The sequence below is a fragment of the Vigna umbellata genome, chromosome 6 (assembly GCF_029865625.1).
Source record: "Vigna umbellata cultivar VRB3 chromosome 6, Vumbellata_1.0, whole genome shotgun sequence".
Classification (NCBI taxonomy): domain Eukaryota; kingdom Viridiplantae; phylum Streptophyta; class Magnoliopsida; order Fabales; family Fabaceae; genus Vigna; species Vigna umbellata.
The window spans coordinates 31772526-31785683 of record NC_142170.1 but is presented as its reverse complement, the minus strand read 5'-3'; the positions used below and the strand labels follow the sequence as shown (position 1 = coordinate 31785683).

General features: G+C 36.5%; 1 pseudogene; it reads right to left on the bottom strand.

The window, feature by feature from the left end:
* Positions 1-871: 871 nt before the first annotated feature.
* LOC148197240 (uncharacterized) lies at positions 872-1792 on the bottom strand (annotated as a pseudogene).
* Between the last annotated feature and the right edge of the window lie 11366 nt (positions 1793-13158).

The window sequence follows — 13158 nt, the reverse complement described above, 5'->3', positions numbered from 1 at the left end:
GGGTTTTTCTTCTATACTCTATGCATGCTTTATTTAACTCATTCAATTGCATGATCATTGATGTTATTTGTATGGACACATATAAGTAAATCTAGAACTGAAGAAATTCTCCCAAGAGCAATATTGCCTAGACATAGGGATAGGAGGATTGGTTGCCTTTAAGCTTCTATGCGAATGTAATGCATGAATAATATCTAGGAAGACAAGAGATTGTAAACTAGTGATTAGGAGTATGCTTTCTTCACCGAGACATCGGGTTTAAGGTAAATTAGAAAGTGACATTACCATTAATGAAGAAAGATGAATTCTTGAATACATGAGAGTAGATAGGATGAATCGTTTACCCCAACAACATCATTCCATATTTTACATAAATCACTTTTGCTTCTTTTGATCCAATTAATCAACACATGCATTCATATTTATTTTTCAGTATTTGCATCTAAACCTACAAGATTTCGTTTACAAGTCCAATTTAATCAACAAATCACATAATTGTTTAGGTCGTGAGTCCTTTGGGACACAATACTTAGTCTTACCATTTTATTATTACTTGATACGATTCGATATACTTGTTAAGGATTAACACATACTCTGTGAGCAATCACCTGTATATCAGCACATCATGCATCACCTCACATCAATCCACACACTAGAATATCACAAAGCAAGACTTATCATAAAATAATCACAATTGAACCAAAGAAGTGTAATCCATTAAAGCAAAGTACAATACCAAACAAATAAGTTAAAAGGAAAACAATAAAAAACAGAAACATAATAGAAGTAAAGCAAATAAAAACAAAAAAATAACAAATATCCTGTCTTGAAATAAATATGGCATCCATCAGTAGATGCCCAATACAAATCATCACTCATCATCAGAGTCCTCATCCTCAGCCTCAACATCATCATCTTCATCCTCAGCATCCTCATCCATAACTGAAGCTTCAGCTCTACCACCCTCTTGTGTCGGGTCAGCAGGCCATGCCACATAAGCTGCAAATTCATCCTGAGAAATGAACGGTCTCTTAGGGAATGAGGACGTTAGTGTCCTCAGCAGCGCCTGCTCGACGTTTCCCATAATAAGTCTTGGTCAATTTATTTGCGAAAATGTATGTATAGTTCAAACGAAAAATGAACCACACCTTAAATCGGGTCAAATTCTAACTGTTCAAATGGATTCTGTAGGAATAAGATCGGCTAACCCTTACCCTGTATACAACAGTCATCCTAGCATCCAGTAGAGAATAGTACATGTCTCGCATCTAGAAAGGAGCAGCATCATGGACTGGCTCTTGGGCTGGTGGTGGCACCCTCCTATGTGCCCTAGGCTATTGTGGTGGTGGCTTTGGATGGCCTGGCTCATCCACTACACAATAGTGAGTAAAGTAAGTTGCGTCCAGCTCTTTTCTTGGACGCTCCAATGGTGGCCTAGAAACATCAATGCCTATAGCCTCATAAAGGTGGGTGATCAAAAGAAGGTTGTCCCAAGGGTGCCTTGCTGGTTGCACCACGGGCAACTCTGGATCTCATAAGCTATGACTTGGCCTATGTCAACATTAAGGCCCGTGAGAATATAGTAGAGGAGGATAGCCCTATGAATAGTGATATTAGAAACATGGGAGCAAGGCTGGATGTTGGCATGAGAGAATGTCATCCAATACTTCTCTAGAGGCTTTAGATAGGGTCTAGTAAGGTGGATGGGTGCCCCAGACCTGTTCCTCTGAAAATGCCCTCTAGGCACACATAAGGTCCGCTCCACATCCTCATAATCCACCCTTTCAAGCATGGATGAGGAAACTGACATTGCTCCCTCTCCCACTCTATACCAAGGAAGAAATTAATATCATCAACATAAAAAATAACCCTCTTACCCCTTACGTAGCTGAAGTACAATTCATTTTCTCCCCCCAATGCTTTGGCATTTGTGTAAAACTCTTTGACTATGTCAACATTGGCGGGAGAGGGGTAGACTGCCAGGTTGCCCCAGTCTCTTTTGTTCAGCTCCCTTTCAAATTGGGGAGCTAAGGATGGTATGGAGGCCACCTTCCTTTCCATTAGCAATTTTCTTCCCTCCACTTATGGGAAGTATCTTTCATGAGCAGGGGTCCTGAACTTGTTTGAGTGAAACTACTCCTTCTCGATCATCTTTGTTCCCTTTTCTTTGGAACCAAGGGGTTTTAATCCTTTTTCCCGAGGAAGATGTCATTCATGCACAGAAAAATTAACAGACAAACCCAGAAATCATCAAGGATTAGTTCCCACAAATTACAAACTCTTATTATTTAGAAAGAGGGTGTAACAGAGAGCCCTCAACATCAGTTGCACAGAACCACACAGCCAAAAAATAGAACACAGCAAAAATATTCAAAATCTACTACTGCCGCTTGCAGCTTGGGCGCCCCTCAGGGGGCGCTTGAATGGTGCGCGGTGCAGCCAAGCGTGACCTTGTTGTTTCTATCCTCTTCCAAATCAGTTTCCACCCAGTTCAGATTAAAATTGGCACAATTTAATCGGTCCAAACAATGGCAAATCAAGCATAGATAGTATAAGGCATCAAAAATCAAACTTTCTCATCAAAATTCTTTCAAGAATCAAACTTTAAAGTGCTCAATTCATAACCTAACAAGAACTTACTTGATTGGAGACAAGAAAACAGAGATTGAAGCTCAAATTAAGTGCACAAGATAGAACCCTACTAGCCACATAGTTAAAAACCCCAAACTTTGATGGTTGGAAAGTGCAAATCAAGTGAGAAATGGGGTTTTTGGTGGAAAAGTGAAGGGGGAAAGTGAGGAGAAGACTTGGAAGAGGTGTTGAGGGAGGCTAGAGTGAGGAAAAACTGAGAGAATAGGCTTGGGCGAACCCTAGGGTGTGAAAATAAGAAGTGGGCTGAAATCACTCTTAAGCCCCAACTTAAAGACCAAACTGTTGTCGCGCCGCCCAAGCACCCCTAAGAGGGCGCTCAAGTGGTAGGCGGTACTTCTCCCCCCATTGCTTTTTGGCTTGTTCTCGGTATTCCTGGCCCTGGGTTCTCAGATTCAACTTAGAATTTTTCAGTTTCTTTTCCCTAGTCCTCATAACAACTCTCAAATCAATCAATTAATCTCTCTATACCCCTCAAGCATTCAGTTATTACAAACTAAGCACACTGGAATCACACACAAACAGAAAATGAAATAAAAACATAAAAAAATAAAAGTTTGTAGAAACACTGGGTTGCCTCCCAATAAGCGCTTCTTTAACGATACTAGCTTGACCCAATAAGCTCATGTCACATCCTTAATCTTGGTGTTAATTTTTCCTTCTCCACACCAAATGGTGTTCAGTAATTTCTTGTTCACCTTTTTTATTCTCCTGAAAATTAAAAATTCAATCTCTATCAGTCCATCAGTTCTGAGTTCTTTCACAACCCGAAATAAAAGCATAAAAAAATAAAATTTTGTAGAAACACTGGGTTGCCTCCCAGTAAGCGCTTCTTTAACGTTACTAGCTTGACCCAAAGCAAACACCAAATAAATAGAAAAATTGTAAACTTAAAGAAATAATAAACAAATAGAAGTTTTTAAAACACTGGGTTGCCTCGCAACAAGCGCTTCTTTAACGTCACTAGCTTGACCCAATAAGCTCATGTCACATCCTTAATCTTGGTGTTAATTTTTCCTTCTCAACACCAAATGGTGTTCAGTAATTTCTTGTTCACCTTTTTTATTCTCCTGAAAATTAGAGATTCAATCTCTATCAGTCCATCAGTTCTGAGTTCTTTCACAACCCATAGCTTCTTGTTGAATCTCACTAGAATCCCTAGTCTGAATTCTTCATGTTTCTCTAAGGGATCCTGATGAACACTTTTTTCTTTTCTATCTTTCTCTTCCTCCTTCACCTATGACAAAAAAAACATTTTACCTTTCTTACCTGGCTTGACAGCTTTAGCACTGGTCTTTGGTGTATCTCCACTTGAAGTCTTGAGACTAGTCTTCTTCATATGGATTTGCTGCTCAGCCTTGAAGACATTGAAAATCACCTCATCTTCTTGGTTTTTAAGTGCTACAATTCCATAATCAACATTAATAATCACCTTGGCCATTTTCATGAATGGCCTTCCAAGAATAATAGGGATCTCCAAATCTTCCCCCATCTTCATTATCACAAAGTCAATCAACAATCTGATATTTTCAATTTGAATCATCACATCTTCCACCATACCATAGGGCTTTTTGGTGGACCCATCAACCATAAACAGAGTCACCCTTGCAGGTTTGACTTCAAGACCACCAATCTTTTCAAGAACAGTTAAGGGCCTCAAATTGATATTGGACCCTAAATAAATTAGGGCTTTCCCTATTTTATGATTCCCAATAGTACAAGGAATGGTGAAACTTCTTGGATCTTCAACCTTAGGGGGAAGTGCCTTTTGTAAGATCACACTACACTCTTCCTGTACCTCCATTGTTTCCTCTTTTAAATATTCTTTTCTTTTGAGGAGTTTCTTCAAAAACTCAGCATATTCAGGAATCCATTGCAATGCTTCAGTCAGAGGAATTCTGATTCCCAATTATCTAGAGATTTCTTCAAAGCACCCTAATTGTTTTTCTTTTTCTTTTCTGGAGAACTTTTCAGGGTGATTGAGCTTTTTCTCTAATTTTTCTTTTTCTCTCTCTCATTCTCCTCTCTTTCTTTTTCTTTTTCAATCATATAGTTTTCTTCTTTTCTCTCTATTTTTTCTTTTATCTCACTCTCTTCTTTTTCTATCTCACTTAACTTTTCTTTTTGTTTTTCTCTCTCATCTTTCATACTAACAATAGCCTTACATTCTTCTTTGGGATTAACTTCAGTATTAGCCCCAAAACTTCTGATAGGCATCTCTTCCAACTTCTTGGCCATTTGACCAACCTGCATCTCCAAGTTCCTTATAGCAGCTTCAGTGCTTTTCTGTGTGGAAAAAGATGCCTGCATGAATTGTTGGAGAGTCTCCTCAAGCTTTGTAGTTTTGTCAGATAGAGAGGGTTGTTGTTGCCACTATTGTTGTTGCGGCTGTGGTGGTCTATTGAATTGCCCACCAGTTTGCCCAAACTTACTTTGTCCCATGCTAGGATGAGATTTCCACCCTTGATTGTAGTTGTTGGGACGAAACTGGTTGCCCATGTAATTAACTTCTTTATTAAGGTTTTCAGGCACAACACATTGACCATTCATATGATCACCACCACATAGTTCACAAAGTTGTTGTTGAACCTGTAAATCCTTTTGGCACTCCTTTTGTGGCTGAGAAAGCTTCTTTGTCAAAACCTCCAATTGTTGAGTGATAATCTTATTCTGAGCAAGCAAGGCATCATAAGACTATAATTGAAATACTCCCTTAGGTTGTGATGGAATTCCTCTTTCATTGTGTATCTCATTGTCATTGGTAGCCATGTTTTCAATTAATTCATAGGCTTCCTCTTGAGTCTTGCACCTGATATTGCCTCCAATTGAGGCATCCAACATTAATTTGGTCTGTGAGCCAAGTCCTCCAAGGAAAAGAATGACTACTTTTGCTTCATCAAAACCATGGGTTGGTGTCCTTCTCAGCAAGCCCTTGCATCTATCCCATGCTTGCCCTAATGTCTCCTCCATGCCTTGTCTGAAAGAAGAGATTTCTTGCTTCCCTTTGTTGATCTTTGATTGTGGGAGGTATTTATTCAAGAATTTTGCTACCACATCTTCCTACTCAGTAAAACTATTCTTAGGAAAAGAGTTCAACCATAGTTTAGCATTGCCTCCCAATGAGAAAGGAAACAAGCTCATTCTAATAGCATCATCTCGCACTCCATTCAGCTTTACAGTATTACAGATCTCATTAAAAGTGGTCAGATACTCATATGGACTTTCATGTGACAATCCATTGAATTGGTTATTCTTCACTAGATGGATCAACGCAGGCTTCATCTCCATACTTGCGGCATTGACCCTCGGCTTTGCAATGCTGTTAAAATGATAAAGGCCAACCATTGTTGCATAATCTGCCAAAGTACGCCTAACACCATTGTTGTTGTCCATGCTTTCCTGATCAGATTGTAAGGCCTGTGAAATTCTTTCTAGAGAAGGTTCTCTAGATAATCTGCTTATTCTTGGCCTTCTATTAGTCTCAAGTCCTTCAAGAAGAGGTTCAGAACTTTTATTGCTCCTAGTCCTAACTGTAACTTGCATAAACTAGACACAAAACCCTAGAAAATTTGTTAGCACAAAACAAAAACAAATGACACAAAACAAAAATTAAAAATAAAATAAAAATAAAAATAAAAATAAGAAAAATAAAAGTAAGGTCAAAATTAATCAAGAATCACACAAATAGAATAGTATAAACCGTGAGTCCCCGGCAACGGTGCCAAAAATTTGTTGTTGGATTGGCAAGTGTACCAAATCGCACAAGTAATATAAAATGGTAAGACCAAGTATCGTATCCCTGAAGACCCTCGGCACTAGACAGTTGTGTGATAACTCGATTAATTAGGACTTAAATAAAACGAGATTGTTGGTTTCAAATGCAAAGACATAAAACTAAATATGAATGCAAGTTGATCAATAGTAGAGTAGCACAGTGATAAAGCACTAGTGGAAAAATGACATTTTATAACGTACAAAAATGACTTTTTATAACGTAGTTACTGGGGACATAGTTCTGGGCGATATAGTAAGTCTGCGCATTTTATAACGTAGCAGAAATTTACGTTATAATATGTGAACATATTACATCGTAGTTTCTGAAGTCCGTCATAATATGCGCATGGAGGTATAATGACGTAAAAGTTTTTGTACGTTATAATATATGATCTATTATTACGTATATATTTTTGTACGTTATAATATGTTTTTTTTTTTGAAAAAAAAAATTGATTGATTATTCTATTTGACATCGAAGAAAATTATAATAATATTCCTGTACATCTCATTTAATCAATTTATAATCAATATAGCTTCAAATAAACAAATTTAATGATACTAACAAAATAGAAATCATTTCAAACATTAAATCATCTAATAATTTAATACCATTTATACATAAAACTATATATTAAATCTAAATATTACATTAATGTATATACACTATTGAATTCTACAAATAAAATAATAGAATTAAAATTGTAATGAAACACATTATGAAAATACATTTAAACCAGCAACTTATACAACATCTTGTAATATGAAGAGTCTCTTACTTGAAATTTGAAATAGGAACACAACAAAAAAAAGGTCACAACCAGCCACCTGCAAAACAAATGTAAAATAAAATAAAATTAATTGATATAAATAGTATTAATTGATATAAAAAAGGAAAAAACCAGCCACTGCCCGATAGAATTTCATAATTAATTAGCTTCTCAAATATCATAAAAACAGAAAAGGAACCAATATATCATAAAAACTAATTAAAACTAATTAAACCATATATCATAAAAACAGATTATTCAACCATATATCATAAAAACTAATTAAAACAAAAGTGTAACAATATCTTTGCAAATGGAGATAAAAAATAGAATCCCAAGTAACAGAAAAGGAAAAAAATGTATATAGGAGGAAAAACCCATTAAAGGTAAAATTCATCATAGCTATTTTCAAAATAACCATTCTATACATACCCTCAACGTCAAGGCCAGAGGAGAATAAGTAGAATCAAACTGTTGTTGAATAGCAACTGTGTGCTTCACAAGTCCATTTTGAAAAGCCTTGCAAAAGTACTCAATCATGTGAATAACCCATATAGCAGTCTCTGATGACCTCATTACATCAGATCACGACTAGATTTGGCACTCCAGATTTTTTTATCATACCTCACACCATCTACCTAAGAAAAGATCCAAACAAGCAGTCCACTTAAGGACAAGGTAGAAAATTATCCAATGTACACGTGAAACAAGGGGCACCAAAAGGTAGTGCAAGACAATAGATCATAAAGCATGCAAAATAATGTATTTTACTACAGTGCAGAGGATTTGCCAGCCAATACGGTGAACAAAAAGTTCAGGATAATATAAAGTTACAAACAAGCATGTTTCCCCTGGAAGTTTGAAAACAGAAGTTCTGTACAAATTGACAACATTTCAACATGTTAAAACACTTTAGCCATCATCCATAATTTTGGTTCAAACACCACATATTTTCTATGTTACACACCTTGACAGGGCAATAGAAAAACAAGTAAACATTCTGAGCGGCCAAAACCATCCTTAGTTACCTAAAATAATCTCAGGGGCTCTGTAATGCCTTGTAGAAACAATGGAGCTATGATTCTGATTATCATATGCAGTACTACCAAAATCAATCAGCTTAATAGCACTAGACTTGGGCAAGCACCTGAACTGCGTTTCATCTGAGGAAACTCTCTGTACCAATCCAATTATTTTCCTTAAATATATTATAACTGAGTCTACAAACATTATTAAGTTTCCATCCAAAAATGTCAAATACCTTATAGCTAGGTAGCTTTACATATTCAGAAGAAACCAGAAGAATATTTTCTGGCTTCATATTAGTGTGGATTAGGTGTAGTTCATGCATATCTCAATATGATAAAGAATAAGAAAAAGTTAAAGTAAGCAGACACAACTAAGATACACTGTATCCCTGGAAAAAGAAAGCAGGCCAAGGGAAAATAATCAAACTTTCTCCCAACACAGAACAGCAAACCCTAAACCCTAAACCCCAACAATTTCTCCCAACAAAAGCGTCCCAACACAGAACAGAACAGCAAACCCTAAACCCCACAATTTCTCCCAACATCAACCCTAAAACCCCAAATTTCAATGCCCACTGAAAAATAATCAAACTTTCTCAAATGAGAAAGTTACACACAGCAATTGGAACCAAAAATTGAAGGAACCACGTTACCTGCAGCACTCCAAAACGCAACTCACACAAAAAAATAGGAATCGCGATGATCACCAAGATGGAACCGGTACTAAGGTTTTGACCTACACAAGGATGCCAAAATCGCAATCCTACAACAACAACGATGATACCTGTTAAACCAAAAACCAGTAGGACCAAAGACAAACCCAAAAAGGGAAATCAATCAACGAAAAAAATGCAAAATAGTGCACAATCATACCTTCGTACTGCTTCAATGCGAGTGAAAACCAACCACAATAATGCCCCTTCCTGCCCTAATTTTAAAGACGGAGAAATGCGAGTGAGAGGGATGAGATGAACGAAAGAGAAGAATGAGAGTGAGAGGCAAAGTAAAATGAAATATAGGGAGGGAAATGTGAAAAAATAAGCGAAGTGGTCTAAAAGACTCTCAAGCCTTGAACTGCCAAGGGAGAATCTCCCTTCCAAACCTTTTCATTTATGTGCTTTAAATTTCAAAAGAGAAGCCTAAGTGTAGTGAGTTTAGTGAGGCTAACTTGGCCTAATTCCTTGGCACTTTGAAATAGAGAATTCATTGTTAATCTAACTATTTGTGATTGTTCATTGTGCAGGGAAAAGGAGTTTGAGTGATCAAACTGGAGCAATTGTGATTGTTTTCATTTTAATCTGCTCTTGCATTCATTTTAGATTACAAACTGTTTGCTGAAATCATTGAGATATTAATGTCTGAATGTGATTACTGATTTCATGGTTTGCTTACAATTGTTGAAATCTGTTGAGTGTTGATTAGCACCATCATTATTTCTTTGTTGAGATCATTTTTCCAAATGCATATAGAAAATAGTTTCCTGGTATTAATCACATGTAGATTTCAGTTTTGTTCAAATTGATTGATTGCATACCCTTGCATGCCACCTAGTTAGTTGTTCATGGACTAATTTATGCATGAATTTATTTGCTTGGAGTAATTAGGCTTGTGCATGAACTTGTTTTAACTGCCAAAGCATCATTCAATTTTAAGAAGTGACTAAAGCACTTAATTTCCAATTCTGACGTTGAGGTTGAATTAAGCACATCATTCTTTTCACCCATTGCATCTGGTTAATGTCCATTCCTATTTGTATTTGCTGGATTTGGGTTTGATTTTGTATGCAGAAATGAACCAGTGCAGGGTGTCCAATAGAAGTTGAGATTAGTTTAGAATGAGCAGGAGTATAGCTTGAGCAACCAGTAGCAGCCATCTGAACTGAAGGGAGTTTCTTTCACCTTAAATTGCATTTGTTTTGGTTGAACTATTCTTGCTATAGCTTGTCTTTGACTAGCATAATTTCAAGTGTTGAATCTGGTATGACAGTTTTTGTACACTAGGATTAGCCAATCTGAATTCTGAATTGGAATTGTTCTGCATTGCATTGGATTAATCTGATTTTGATTAGACTGGTGGTTGTTTAATCAGTTTAGTTTCAGCTTAGAATTACATTTCTTTGAATCTAGTATAATGACCATTTGCATGTGTCTAATAGAATCTGGTTTGATTTTGGTGTGTGCAGAGCTGATATTTGAGAGTTTAGCTTGAGCAAAAACTTACTGAGAAAACAGCAACCTAAGCACTTGATGTGGAAGCTTTGAACTAAAGGAGTTATCTAGTTTAATTGCTTATGACTGTTTAAACTATTTTGGATTTAAATTGTTCATTGTTAAATTACATGATCTGCTGAATTGGTGTGAATTATCTGTGCAGAGTTGTTTTCATTAGAATTCAAATTGTCCAGGAGTTTAATTGAGCAGCTGCAGAATGTCACTAGAAAGTTTGTGCAACCAAGAGAAAGGGAAGTTCTTACTTCCCTATATTTTTGTGCAAACTAGTTTTATCCTGATTAAGCTGAGAGAGGTAGTTGAAGGCCATATTTTGATCAAGTAAAGCCCTGCAGCAGTGAACCGTACCCAGAACGTTCAAGAACAAGACTAGTAGCATAGCTTGTTTTCTTTGTAATTGTTTTCTTCAATTTGTTTGTAATAGGCTTGTGTTTGTTAGCAAAAATCAACTATGAAGTTTTGATGATGAACAGAGTTGCACCAGTCAAGACAAATTGAAGATCTATGTATTTTTATAAAGCTTTTATAATAATCAAAGTTGGTGTAATAGTGCTCACAAATGTATTAGGACTGATTCTTGTAATTTATATTTATATGCTGTTGAGAATCGTCCACAATTTATTTTAATCGATTAAACCCAGTTTTAATCGATTAAAACCGAGGCTGGCTCTGAAAACCCAAGTGCCCCTGTAATAATCGATTAAAGCTGATAATAATCGATTAGTTAATCGATTAGTCCTGAGAATAATCGATTAACACTAGCCGTTGGGGATTTCAGATTTGAAAAACTAGCCGTTGTACTCATTTTAATCGATTAATACTTGTGTTAATCAATTAAATGCGTTAGATGGCCCGTTTTCGAAGAATGGAAGAGTATTTGGCTGAGCCTATAAGATGGCTCTCTCTTGATCTCAAACCACACTCTTCCCTTGTGCTAAAGAACTATGAACTCTTTGAGAACTCTGTGAGATTGTTGAAGCTAAGGAAACTCTTGTCTGCAAAGTCCTGAAGTGCTACTGCGGTGACAGAGGAATAGCTTGTTCATCCTTGGTGTATCCGAGGAAGTGTCTGGAAGAGAATCATCCTTCGTGAAGCATTCGAAGGAGGTGGTCATCCTTTGTGAAGATTCAAAGGAGGTGTAAGTTCGTCTCTTGTGGTTTCAAGAGAGGTGGTATTTCTAAACTGTTACAAATTGTTTTTCTGTGTGACTAATATTTGTAACTGTTTTGTGTTAGTGAAAAAGGTTTATCTTGTTTGAGATAAGCGATTGGACGTAGGATCCTAGTGATCTGAACCAGGATAAAATCACCTGTGCAATTTTTCTCTTTCCCTTACTCTATTATTTATATTTAACTATCTGTTTAGTAAGAAAAATTAAGAGAAAAATATCAAAAGGAAAAATAAAAAGTATACAACCAATTCACCCCCCCTCTTGGTTTGTTCCACGCTAATAATTTCGTTGCAGCGATTCTAACAATTGGCATCAGAGCTTGCTTTGATAGTCATTCAAATGGCAGGATCACATCAAACCTTTGCAGAGGGTGCATCAATCAATAGACCCCCACTATTCACAGGTGAGAACTATGCATTCTGGAAGGTAAGAATGCAAATATTTATTGAATCTATTGATTGTGAAATTTGGGATGTTATTGCATCTGGTTCTTCTGTTCCTACTAACAATATACAGGAACCAAAGCCCCGTGGTCAATGGACCATTGAAGAAAAGAAAAGATTTCAAAATGACGTAAAAGCCCGGAATATCATTGCATCAGCATTAACTGTTGATGAGTTCTACAGAGTTTCTGTCTGCAAAACTGCTCAAGAAATGTGGGACGTGCTCAGAGTGACGCATGAAGGAACAGATGATGTAAAGAGGGCAAGGAAGAACTCCCTAATTCAAGAGTATGAAATGTTTCGGATGAAGCAAGGAGAAACAAACTGGATGAAGAAGGAAACATCACCAAGAATAAAGCTAGGCTTGTTGCAAAAGGATATAGTCAAGAAGAAGGTATAGATTATGATGAGACATACGCTCCAGTTGTCAGGTTAGAGGCAATACGCCTACTTCTTGCTTATGCATCTATAATGAAATTTAAATTATTTCAAATGGATGTTAAAAGTGCTTTTCTAAACAGTTATATCAAAGAAGATGTATTTGTTGAACAACCACCTGGTTTTGAAGATTTTAAAAACCCAAATCACATCTACAAATTAAAGAAAGCACTATATGGTTTAAAACAGGCACCTAGATCTTGGTATGAACGTCTGAGCAATTTTCTTGTAGAAAATGATTTCAACAAAGGAAAAATTGATTCAACATTATTCATTAAAAAGAATGGAAAACATTTTCTACTTGTTCAAGTATACGTAGATGATATTATTTTTGGTTCATCTAACGCAACTCTTTGCGAGAATTTTGCTAAGTCCATGCAGGGAGAATTTGAGATGTCAATGATGGGAGAACTTACTTTCTTCCTCGGACTTCAAATCAAACAAATGGAGGAAGGAACCTTTATATCTCAAACCAAGTATTGCAGGGAAATCCTTAAAAAGTTTGAGATGGACAATGCTAAAGAAGCATCAACTCCCATGGGGACATCCTGCTACTTAGACAAAGATGAGACAGGTAAAGAGGTAATCCAGACCAAATACAGAGGTATGATTGGCTCTTTATTATATCTCACTGCTAGTAGACCTGACATCATGCAA